This window comes from Schistocerca serialis, chromosome 8, assembly GCF_023864345.2.
Source record: "Schistocerca serialis cubense isolate TAMUIC-IGC-003099 chromosome 8, iqSchSeri2.2, whole genome shotgun sequence".
Classification (NCBI taxonomy): Eukaryota; Metazoa; Arthropoda; class Insecta; order Orthoptera; family Acrididae; genus Schistocerca; species Schistocerca serialis.
This window is the reverse complement of record NC_064645.1, coordinates 626,649,791-626,661,527: the sequence shown is the minus strand read 5'-3', so window position 1 is coordinate 626,661,527 and position 11,737 is coordinate 626,649,791. Positions and strand designations below refer to the sequence as shown.

At 43.6% G+C, this 11,737-nt stretch overlaps 1 pseudogene; it reads left to right on the top strand.

Moving 5' to 3' along the window:
• The first annotated feature begins 11,386 nt into the window (after positions 1-11,386).
• Positions 11,387-11,503, top strand: LOC126417309 (5S ribosomal RNA; annotated as a pseudogene).
• The last annotated feature ends 234 nt before the right edge of the window (positions 11,504-11,737 follow it).

Here is an 11,737-nt window from a genome sequence, read left to right as displayed (position 1 = left end):
TCTCGAGTACGAGAATACAAGAGAAGCAATTCGTGAACATGTGAGAGAAAAATATCGTAAAACATACGAAAAAATAGGGTGGAGCGAAACGCTTCTCCCTTCGAATATGCAACCAAACACTGTGTTCATCAGCGAACCAGGATAGTACTCGCTAATCATGAAATCGAAAATACCTATTGCAGAAGATTTTCAAGACTGGGTTTCTGAAGAGGTTTTGCCCTCGATCCGAAAACACGGTGAGTACAGAATTAAAGAGATGTATTAAGGCCACATAACTCATTTGGAAAATTTAAATAGAATCACGAAGAGCACATTCAACGATTAAATGAATTATTTCCTCATGTTGTCCCTCAAACAGTCAATGAAAATTTGAGACATACGTCTGTACTTTTGAAATTATTTGATGATGATTGCGCCGGCCGTGGTGGTCTCGCGGTTCTAGGCGCGCAGTCCGGAACCGCGCGACTGCTACGGTCGCAGGTTCGAATCCTGCCTCGGGCATGGATGTGTGTGATGTCCTTAGGTTAGTTAGGTTTAAGTAGTTCTAAGTTCTAGGGGACTGATGACCACAGCTGTTAAGTCCCATAGTGCTCAGAGCCATTTGAACCATTTGAACCATTTGATGATGATTGCAACTGCGCTTCTTACGTCATCAGAGTGCAGTGAAGAAATTTGTCACCCGTTGTCTTTAATTGACAGGGCAGAGCGCAGGAACAGGAGCGGCTTGATGATGATGATAGTCATTGCTTTGGGTGGCCAGCCCAGCTCCCCAGCCTGAGGCAAACCAGGGAGCAGTCTCAAGCGTTTGCAGCTTTATATAGTTTGCGTGGCAGCGTTAAAGTACTTTCTAAAAGCACCTACATTCACCAGCTTACTTCTCGCGTGAAATGTGTGGTTTTCGCCAGATAGTTGCAGCTCATTTGAAGAGACTAAACGCAAACTTCAATTCTCTTTGATTTTCAGCCGGAATGGCCATCCCGTCTGCATTTAGATAATGAATAAAGCAAAAACACGTACCGTACTAATTTAAATGGCACAAACGTCAGCAATATCTGTTGACCAACGAGTATGATCATCCATGTATTCTGTAATCGCTGTTTCCATTTATATATACAAAAAGTTTTCTTTAATAACCCCACGGAAGTATATCAGGTATACCGGCTTTTTCCTGTAGAAGAGTACGTTTATCGTAATTAAATTTAAATTCTTTTCCCATAAGTTTGAGCTCATGCTCAATGACAACATAGAAATAATTAGTACCATGTTCATCAACGAGCAAGTAATAAAGATGACACAGAAGTACTGAAAAGATAATTTTATAGGTCAAGGCCTATAAAATTTCAAACTTGTGCTGGTGCTGCTGTTGGTATAAATCGTCTGGAAATATCGGGTGCCAAAATATGTTCCCTCAATATTTCTTTTCATAGCTGTTCTGCACATTGGACAATTATTTTGCATTGTTAACCAACAGTCAACGCATGCTTTATGAAAAAGGTGTTAGCATTTTGTTAACACAAATTTGCCATTTCTATTTGTTAAGCATATAGAAGAGTCATTTTCAGGTTGTTCGGTCAGTATTTCATACGAGCATGATATCTTTTGTTTGAACGATTCAGATAGATATTGAACCTTTAAAATTAATTCCCAGTTTACTTTATGTTCAAATTCCATTATAAAATCTTCAGACAGCGTTTGACAGAGCGATATACCCTTCCAGAATAATCTATCTTGGAAATCTCCCATCAAATCTTCAGACAGTTTTTGATGCAAAGACATAAATCTCCAGTCTAATCTGCCTACGAATTCTCGCATGAAATTTTCAGACAGTTTTTGATATGATAATATGTGAAACCACTCTAATCTGTCTTGGAATTCTTTCTTAAAATCTTCAGATAGGTGTTGCCGGTATAATATGTGTTGAAACTCTCTAATGAAATTTTTAGACAGTTTCTGCTACCATGCTAATGCCCACCAGTTTAATCTGTCTTGAAACTTTCTCATTAAATCTTCAGACTTTTTTTGGTTACACGATATTTCAGTCCAATCTAATTTGTCTTGAAAGTCTCTCATGAAATCTTCAGATAGATTTTCCCATCTTCGTATAGTCCTCTATATGGAACGTTTAAATGGATTTTATTTACTGATATAATCAGCAATTATTGCAGAGTTTGATTCATTTGTTGAATACATTCGTATAATTGTTCAAATTTTAAAAATTTACATATTTGATGAATAAGTTGCTGTTGTTCAGACAAGTTCTCCTTCTTCTTCTTTTTCTTCTTCTTTTTCATTCACTTGAGCCTTATTAATAAGCTCAATGTTGCTGATTTCTCAACTTTGAATAGCCTTTTAAGTCCATATTTTTCGCTTCATCTTTTAGTTCTCTCATAGCATAGTTATTCAAGCTATTTCCTTTCGTAGCCACTTTATTAAATTTTTTCAATTATGCAATTGAATTTTCATATAAGACAGCTCACCGAAAGTCATTGCAGAAATAATGGTAGCAAAAAAAATTGGTCGTCAAAAAGTGGTCGCCATCTTTTGCAAAAAAAGCTGCGGGTTCAAGGAGACTGCCACTTTTGAGCTAAATGTTTTCAAATTTAAAGTGAAAAAGACGTGGAAAATATTTCACTTTGTTTTCACTTGGATGTCCCATATCGACCCCTATAGTACTGCTGTCGTTGCCAGAGATCCTCCACGTGTGCTTTTCGATGCGGTCGCACATGATTACCCTTAAAAGTGAAGCCAGGGCCTAACGCATCCCTGACAAGACGCACGTGGGGAAGGAGTGGAGTGTAACAGTAACGTTGTCCGGTGTGTCTACCATGTTCAACGGTTTGGAGGTCAGCATACCCGTGCAACATTATGCCTTCCAACACCATAACACAGGGTGTTTCAAATATGAAAATACCGGTTTTAAGGCGTTGTAACATTTATCAAGTTCAACTTGCAGATAATACACCAAATGAAAGAGCATCTCAAACAGTTTTGTTTATATACCTGTACGCAATGAGAAGAGTAGAGAATGACAAAGAGTGACTGAAAAACGTGTTGAACAAGTGCGAGTCTTTCACGCTTAGCCCCAGGAAATATTCTCGCGGAAAGTTTATGGGCCATTCTTTTTCGATGAACAAACTGTAGGTAATGTTCCTTATCTTGATGTGCTACAGCTATGGCCCGTGCTTCAATGGGAACAAGCTGACCAACACATCTTTATTTGGGAGCAAGATGGTGCGCCGACTCACAGGCATAACTCAGTACGCGACTGGTTAAACGATGACGTATCCGACCGGTGGATTGGGCGAAAGGGGTCGGTTGACACATTTTGTTCATGGTCTCCACGTTCACACACGATCTGACGCGATCATGTCTATGTGCCTCCGATACCAGCTGATCTATCAGACTTTAGAAACACTGTTATTGCAACAGTTACTCCTGACACATTGATTAAGGTTCACACTGAATAATTGTAAGAAAAACTGTGTTTCTCTTTCATTTGGTGGATTATTTATAATTGTAAGGTGAATATAATAAGTGCTACTGTGGTGTCACCTACAGACACCACACTTGCTAGGTGGTAGCTTTAAATCGGCCTCGGTCCGTTAGTATACGTCGGACCCGTGTGTCGCCACTGTCAGTGATTGCAGACCGAGCGCCGCCACACGGCAGGTCTAGAGAGACTTCCTAGCACTCGCCCCAGTTGTACAGCCGACTTTGCTAGCGAAGCTACACTGACAAATACGCTCTCATTTGCCGAGACGATAGTTAGCATAGCCTTCAGCTACGTCATTTGCTACGACCTAGCAAGGCGCCATTACCAGTTATATTGTGTAGCATGTACAGTCAAGAGCGATGTACACCAATTATAGATTAAAGTTAAGTATTCCAAGAACTACGTTCTTTTCTTTATAGGATAATTACTTTACAGACCTCACGCCAGACTGCGTGAGCTAAAAGCGTGCATTTCGGCCTCCTCTAGCAACACGGTGTTGGCTCTTTTGCCAACACTTCAGCTACAAAGCCTTAAAACCCGTATATTCGTTTTGAAACACCCTGTACTTGAACCACCAAAACGATAATGTTAGTACTTTATACGTCCCCATCTCTCACCATGTGACGGTACGTCCAGAATCACTATTCAGACCGTACCTGATCATCTGAGGATAGCACGTGACCTCATTCCTCTTTGGTCCAGTACCTATAAGCCTGGAAATATCGCAAACGGTGCCGTCGATGTGCGGGCGTCAACGGAACAAAACGTACTAGTCTTCGGGACCATCCCCATTCAGTCGAGCGTGACAGTACGTGCCTTGCAGCCGTGTTAAACTTGGTTAGAATTGCACCCGCCGTTTGACGTGGGTCCCTTCTTGTCTGTTACATAACGTAGCGGTCCTCTGCTGGTTGGGTTGTTTGGGGGAAGAGACCAAACAGCGAGGTCATCGGTCTCATCTGATAAGGGAAGGATGGGGAAGGAAGTCGGCCGTGCCCTTTCAAAGGAACCATCCCAGCATTTGCCTGGACCGATTGAGGGAAATCACGGAAAACCTAAATCAGGATGGCCGGACGCGGGATTGAACCGTCGTCCTCCCGAATGCGAGTCCAGTGTGCTACCACTGCGCCACCTCCCTCGGTGTCCTCTACTGGTGCAGTTGACAATGATCGTCCACCTCTTCTCCTTCGTCCAGCAATGTCTGTGCTTGGGAACGCTCCTCAAGCACGCGAGACAATGCTACGAGCAACGCCAAATTCCTGGACTCCACCCATCAAACTTCGCCCTTCTTCCAGTTTTCCGATGATTCTTCCGCTTACAAAATAATCCAGATGTTGTCTCCGGGAAACACTGTGATGAACAATATCCGCACAGTGTACCGTAGCTGGCCACTGATTGGCACGCTCTGTCTTTTGCCGTTCTTTCAAATTCCTCGGAGCCAGCACCGTTCGGTACCATAGTCACTCTGATCTCACCGCACGTGGCCTCCAGTCTTCTGTGCACTACCGGCAGATCTCTGACAACATTCTCCGGCACTTTCATTCATCTCCAAAAAGTTGTTAATATTACATATTATGTATTACTATATATTAAATTTTGCAGTACAGTGCAGAAACGAAATTTCGTGGCAGATTACAACTGTTTGCCGGACAGAGACTCGAAATCTGGGACTTTCCTCGAGTATTGATTCTCCACACAGTTTTCATCTGCCAGGATGTTTCATATCAGTGCTCACTCCGCTGCAGAGTGAAAATTCAGTCTGAAGTATAGGAACGCCTTGTTGCACGTGAAAAGTAATTGTAAGCTACACGTAATGATTCAAAATTACATGCTCAGTCAACATGTGCGTTAAAGATTCGGACTTCATATGACTTTTCTCACTTATCACTCCACAGAGATCTCATTTATTGATAATTAGGACTACCAGAGAATAATTCAAATGGCTCTGAGCACTATGGGACTTAACATCTGTGGTCATCAGTCCCCTAGAACTTAGAACTACTTAAACCTAACTAACCTAAGGACATCACACACATCCATGCCCGAGGCAGGATTCGAACGTGCGACCGTAGCAGTCACGCGGTTCCGGACTGAGCGCCTAGAACCGCTAGACCACCGCGGCCGGCCCCAGAGAATAATTAAAAGTATACGATATAGATAACAGTTTTACGTAATTGCGTTTTTAGTTTTAAATAATTTCATTTAGTTCTGTGTCACTACAACCACAACTACGAAATCAGGATGACATGAAACTGAACATCACTTCAGCTCACCTACCTCACACCTCTGCCCTGTCTTTCGCGATGGTGTTACTTGTCAACTTAAAAAAAAAATGCAAGAAGTAACACCCATAACGTTTTGCAGTGTTAACGATAACAGCCATGGCATCTTATGTGAAAACTTAGACTGATGCTTTAAACTTCTTAGTGTATGTTGCCACAGTCGCCTTCATACACGGAACTGACGGATGGGAGAGAGAAAGAGATTCAGCATAGTACTTCTGTCTTCTCAAAAGCCCTTGCTGTGGGGCATACGTTTAAACAGGAGAAAGTGCACCGTTAACTCCTGTCCCAAATTTTAATCTGTCGCCGCCGTCTCGGCCGTCGCCGCCCGGTGCTTACTGGAAACTTTGATGACTTTGTGTCGGCAGAAACTCGTTAACAGCCGGGCGTGTGGCAGGCAGTCTCGCCCTAACCGTGATTAAAGTCTCTTAAAGCGTGCTTTTGCCATCATAAGAGTTGCCGCTTCTAGGGTAGTACTCGGAATAAACACCTGATGTAATAGGTTGACAAACCTGTCAGGCCGTTATCACTGGAACTGACGAGAATATAGCGTCCAGAGCACGGTCTATGCACCCAGAGCGCCACTTTCGCCGTTTCACTTCGTCGGGGATCATTTAAAATGGAAGTGTTGTAAACATTCTTTCCTTTCGAATACTACTGTAAATGACTGACGCTGGAACAAGAAACTGTTTATTTCTGTAAGTGGGGCAGGGTATTTCATAAAGATTGATCTGTTGCATGAGCTACATTTTTTACATGAGCGAAGATAAAAATGTGGGATAAATTTTAGCTCTCGCATTCCGCAACAAACTTTTCGTTTACCAACTGACCATCTAACTATGCAAACATATTTCATTTACATGCATGAAGTTGCAGTCTTGAGATATTTTTACAACAATATTCACGACCAAAGTCGTAATTTACATTTCTCAAATGTTCAATGAGCACTTGATGCAGGTCGAAAACCCAGGCGGCAATCAAACTCTCCCACACTTTGAGGAGCATGACTGATATTACTGCATTCACTTGTGGCGGTTTTGGGCATCGCAGTTCACCATAATTAGTTAGGAGACGCAATTACATGGAATCTTTCTCAGACCCTCGCAATAATCAGCCGAGTATTTCATATGGCGGTCTATATTGCGCAGTCTTTCTTCTGATTCTAAAATCAGTTACTAGATAGAAACACCGACCAGGAAACATGATGAGCTCCTCAACTTATAGGACTATCCCTTACTGTATTCCGTTCCACAGATTCACTCAAATTATGAAAATGTGTATTGGATCTGGAGATCATTATTATTAACAATTCGGCAGCACATGTTGCTTGGTTCCTGAAAGATTTAAACGATCTTTGGTACACAAAATGAGGCAGGAAGTGCTGAGTCGTGTTTGTGTGTATACCTGTACTGGATACTTCAATAGTACATTGGCATCGAAGAATTTACGAATCCCTAAACACGTTAGTTACGTCTAAATGGTTCAAATGGCTCTGAGCACTATGCGACTTAACTTCTGAGGTCATCAGTCGCCTAGAACTTAGAACTACTTAAACCTAACTAACCTAAGGACATCACACACATCCATGCCCGAGGCAGGATTCGAACCTGCGACCGTAGCGGTCGCTCGGTTCCAAACTGTAGCGCCTAGAACCGCACGGCCACTCCGGCCGGCTAGTTACGTCTCACTCAGGGAGTATCCTATCAGCATAGTTCCTCATTTAGACTACTTGTGTTACAAAAGTACTCTCCCCTATCGGGCTCAGTATCACTCCATTATTTATTCCATCTAAGCAGCAAAACTGGTGGTAGAACTTGGCAAAAATGTGGTTAAACGTTTCATATGGAGGATTTTTCTGTATGGAAGTGAAAGCTGGTCGTTGAAGAATAGAGGAGGAGAAAAAATTGATGCATTTGAGATGCGGCGTTGAAGAAGAATGAAGGAAATAACATGGATGGATGAAGTTCAGACCATTGACTGTATTTTTCTGTATTTTTATTGAGATATTCATTTGGTTTATTTACGCTGTCAACAATTCACTATTATGTCAAGGAACCGCTTACGTCTCAATAATATTTCATAAAGGCGTAGGACAACAGGTACAAACAAAAATCTGTAACACTGACACGGCGATCGGAGGGCACAGAGCTGCTGAATGCAACACGTAGATTTATGGAAGACAGTAAGTACCTCGTACCTGTTGCGGAATTTGCAAGCACACCTTCCATGACTTGTAAAATAAATCCTTAGAGTGGAGCTCTATAAGATAGTTGATTTGATGTTTCGTGCACCTCATGCGGAAGCGGCTCGGTGTCACCATATTATAGCAGCAGGTGCAGAAGTACTGCGACCTCAATCTGTGGTCGCGCCAGCGACCTCCCTTCCTTCAAACTTGAGAGTCGTAAGGGGAAGCTCTGCGGTGCGGCCAGGCGGAGAGTAGATTGAGATGAATTCTGATTGCTCTGTGTCACGGCGTCCGTCCAGGAAGCCTCGCCTTACCGCGTTTCTCGTTACCAGCTAGTCCTAATTGGCTGGATTCCCTTTCTTGTGAACTCCGACCACTAAAAAGGAGTCTCTGAGAGCGCAGGTCCCCTTCTCTGGACTACGTTTAACCTGGTCAGCCATTGACATTCTTCCTGTTTCCTTGGAAAAAGTTCGCTCCTTGCCCTTTATCTTTCTTCCGCCATTAAGGGAGCTTCCTTTCGTCATTTTCTTCCTCTCAGTCACTCTTAAAGTTCGACATGAATCAACATCCGACCCCTTATGTTCTTAAACAAAGTTTTTCTACCTTGTGTAGGAGTTGCGCATTTAGCAGCGTCCCGATGCTTTCAAAGACCAGCGGCTCTCTTTACACGTCTACTACAAGAGTGTAGTATTCGTGTGGCGGACAATAGCGCCTGCTGTCAAGCTTCCTCCTCACTCCTCAGTCCTGCCGGCTCTTTGTTATTGACTGAAAGCCTACCCTCTTGGTCCACACTCCGAAGAAGTCCCTGGCCATCCCAGCGTTTGGTTCATTGGCCATGTCATTCTGTTTGCTTCCAAACAATTCATTGTTTCCCTGTAGCGTGCAAGTCCATTTTTATACTATTACGAGTAACGACCACTCTTACATTTAAGATCAATTAATTACGCAGATCGAGAGTGAGTCTCTAAATTATTGTGAATCTGCATGTGTAGCAGGTCCGTTCCGGAAACGGTCCCGTAATATGAAGTAATGGAAAGGGTAAAATAAAGAACTGTCGTGAAGCAGGTTAAGAAAGAGAAAGCCGACTTAGTGGGACATACGAGGGTGAGTCAAATGAAAACCTAAAATTTGTAATATCAAATCGAAATTTCGCGCCGTTATCCTGTAAGTTGGTAAGCGTGCTACAAACAGCGTGCAGAATGGCCTGTAGGTGGCAGCATAGTGCAGATGCACACATACCGTCGCAGTATCAGTACAAAGATAGCCGCCCCAGTTACGACTTGCACCAGGGAAGAACAGCGTTCTGTTATTCGGGTTTTGCGTAGTGAAGGAGTGAAACCTGTTGAAATTCATCGACGAATGAAGGTTCAGTACGGCGATGCATGTTTGTCACAGCAGCAAGCCTACGAATGGAGTAGGAAGTTCGCAAATGGTGTGACTTCAGTGGAAGATGCTCCTCGTCCAGGTCAGACACAACGAGTTGTGACTCCACCGAACATTGCAGAAGTTGGAGCCATAGTGACGGAAAACCGCCGAGTGACACTGAATGACATTGCAGCATGTTTACAGATTAGTCATGGGTCAGCACATCACATTCTGGATGATGTGCTCCAGTTTCACAAAGTGTCTGCAAGATGGGTGCCACGGCAGCTGACTCCTGAAATGAGAGAACGACGTGTTGATGCTTGTGAAGAAATTCTTCGGCGCTTTGAACGAGAAGGGAATGGCTTCCTTGAAAGAATACTGGGAACGGAACCGGGGTTCGCTTCCACTAACCGGAAACGAAGAGAGCATGCAAGGAATGGCACCATTCCTCATCACCAAAACGAAAGAAATTTCGAACAGAACCATCAGCAGGGAAGGTTATGCTGAATCTCTTTTGGGACGCAAAAGGCGTCATTTTGGAGCATTACATGCCTAGAGGGACCACAGTCACCAGTGCATCATACACAGATCTCCTAAAAAATCATCTGCGGCCTGCAATCAAATCAAAGCGACGTGTAGTCAGCAGGTGTCCTTTTGCAACAAGACGATGCAAGGACCCACACTGCCCGTACAACAGTTGCAACAATCACAGACCTGCATTTTGAGTGTCTTCCTCATCCACCATACTCACCAGACTTTGTCCCAAGTGATTTCCATATGTTTGGACCACTCAAAGACGCAATGGGAAGAAAGAAGTTCCGTTCTGATGAAGAGGTACGCCACGCGGTGCATAAGTGGTTGCGCGGAATACCAAAAGACTTTTTTTTCTAAAGGAATTTATGCACTTTGCAAGTGCTGGAGGGATTGCATTAAGCGTGGGGGAGATTATGTTTAAAAGTGATACAGCTTTGTACCACTGCTGCCCAATAAATAATATTTTAAAAAATATTTAAGGTTTTCATTTGACTCACCCTCATATAACGTGAGAAAAAGGGACTCTAAAAACAGCTATAGAAAGTAAAAAGAAAAGGAGAAGACTAAAGGTGCTGGATGAAGTGAAATGAAAATAAGAAGAGTATGTCTGGAAGGGAATCAGATGTAGAGAGAAATGATGCCAGGAAGCTGCTGCTAATCGGCAGAACACCATATGATGATGATGATGACGATGATGACCTTTCTTCCGCAACACTACTTTTTAAAAGCTCCCATTCTCATCTTAACACAACTGATTATAGCACACATTTCACATGCACGTTACGCTGTAGTCTAGAAAAGCATTTTCAGAAAAGACTTCCTACAACTCCAATTCAAATCATACATCGATTCGTCTCTTGCTGTTTGATACCTTGCGCGGCTCGCGCCATTACCTCTTTCTTGTATCATCTTTGACATCGATTTCCTTTTGGCCGGCCTCGAGTCAGTTGTTCATCGCGGGTTCGGTATTTAAGTCTGCAGCGTTGAGGCAACAGGGACTGTCTGGTCTGTCGGTTGCGGCTACAGCAGGGACTGGATGATGACCCTTACTTGGTGCGCATGCTCATTGCGCGTGGTAAGACTGGAGTGCTGCGCCCGGAGACGGCGGAAAGGATTTGGGTTCCGGCACGAGGCGTAGTGTTTGGCTTTTCTCGCCACGCAGTTCATATTGAGTAGAAGAGCTTGCCGGAGCGTCCCCTGGCGTTAACCGATCGCCTGGGCATATGTGACGAGGCTGATATGTCAAAGTCGTGTCATACGTGGCATGATAGCGGCGCTTGGGCTTTCCATCATAGTTTCCTACCACTTGACGTAGGATCTGCAGCTATATGTAGGGAAGCCCGGTCAGCTGCTCATTACTGAGTGACTGCATATCTAAACTTGTTGTAACCCTGGTGATTAAGTATCAAAAATTGCACCTTAGTTTACGACTAACGAAATACGCTGTTATCTACGCGTGTATTTGAGTGTTTAAATGAATTCTTAAATGTTGAGTTTAAAAAAAATTTTGCGAGCTTTCCATTTGTAATGGGCAACGGCCATGCCGCAGTGGATACACCGGTTCCCGTGAGATCACCGAAGTTAAGCACTGTCGGGTGTGGCCGGCACTTGGATGGGTGACCATCCAGCCGCCATACGCTGTTGCCACTTTTCGGGGTGCACTCAGCCTCGTGATGCCAATTCAGAAGCTACTGCCGGCCGGAGTGGCCGAGAGGTTCTAGGCGCTACAGTCTGGAGCCGCGCGACTGCTACGGTCGCAGGTTCGAATCCTGGCTCGGGCATGGATGTGCGTGATGTCCTTAGGTTAGTTAGGTTTAAGTAGTTCTAAGTTGTAGGGGACTGATGACCTCAGAAGTTAAGTCCCATAGTGCTCAGAGCCAT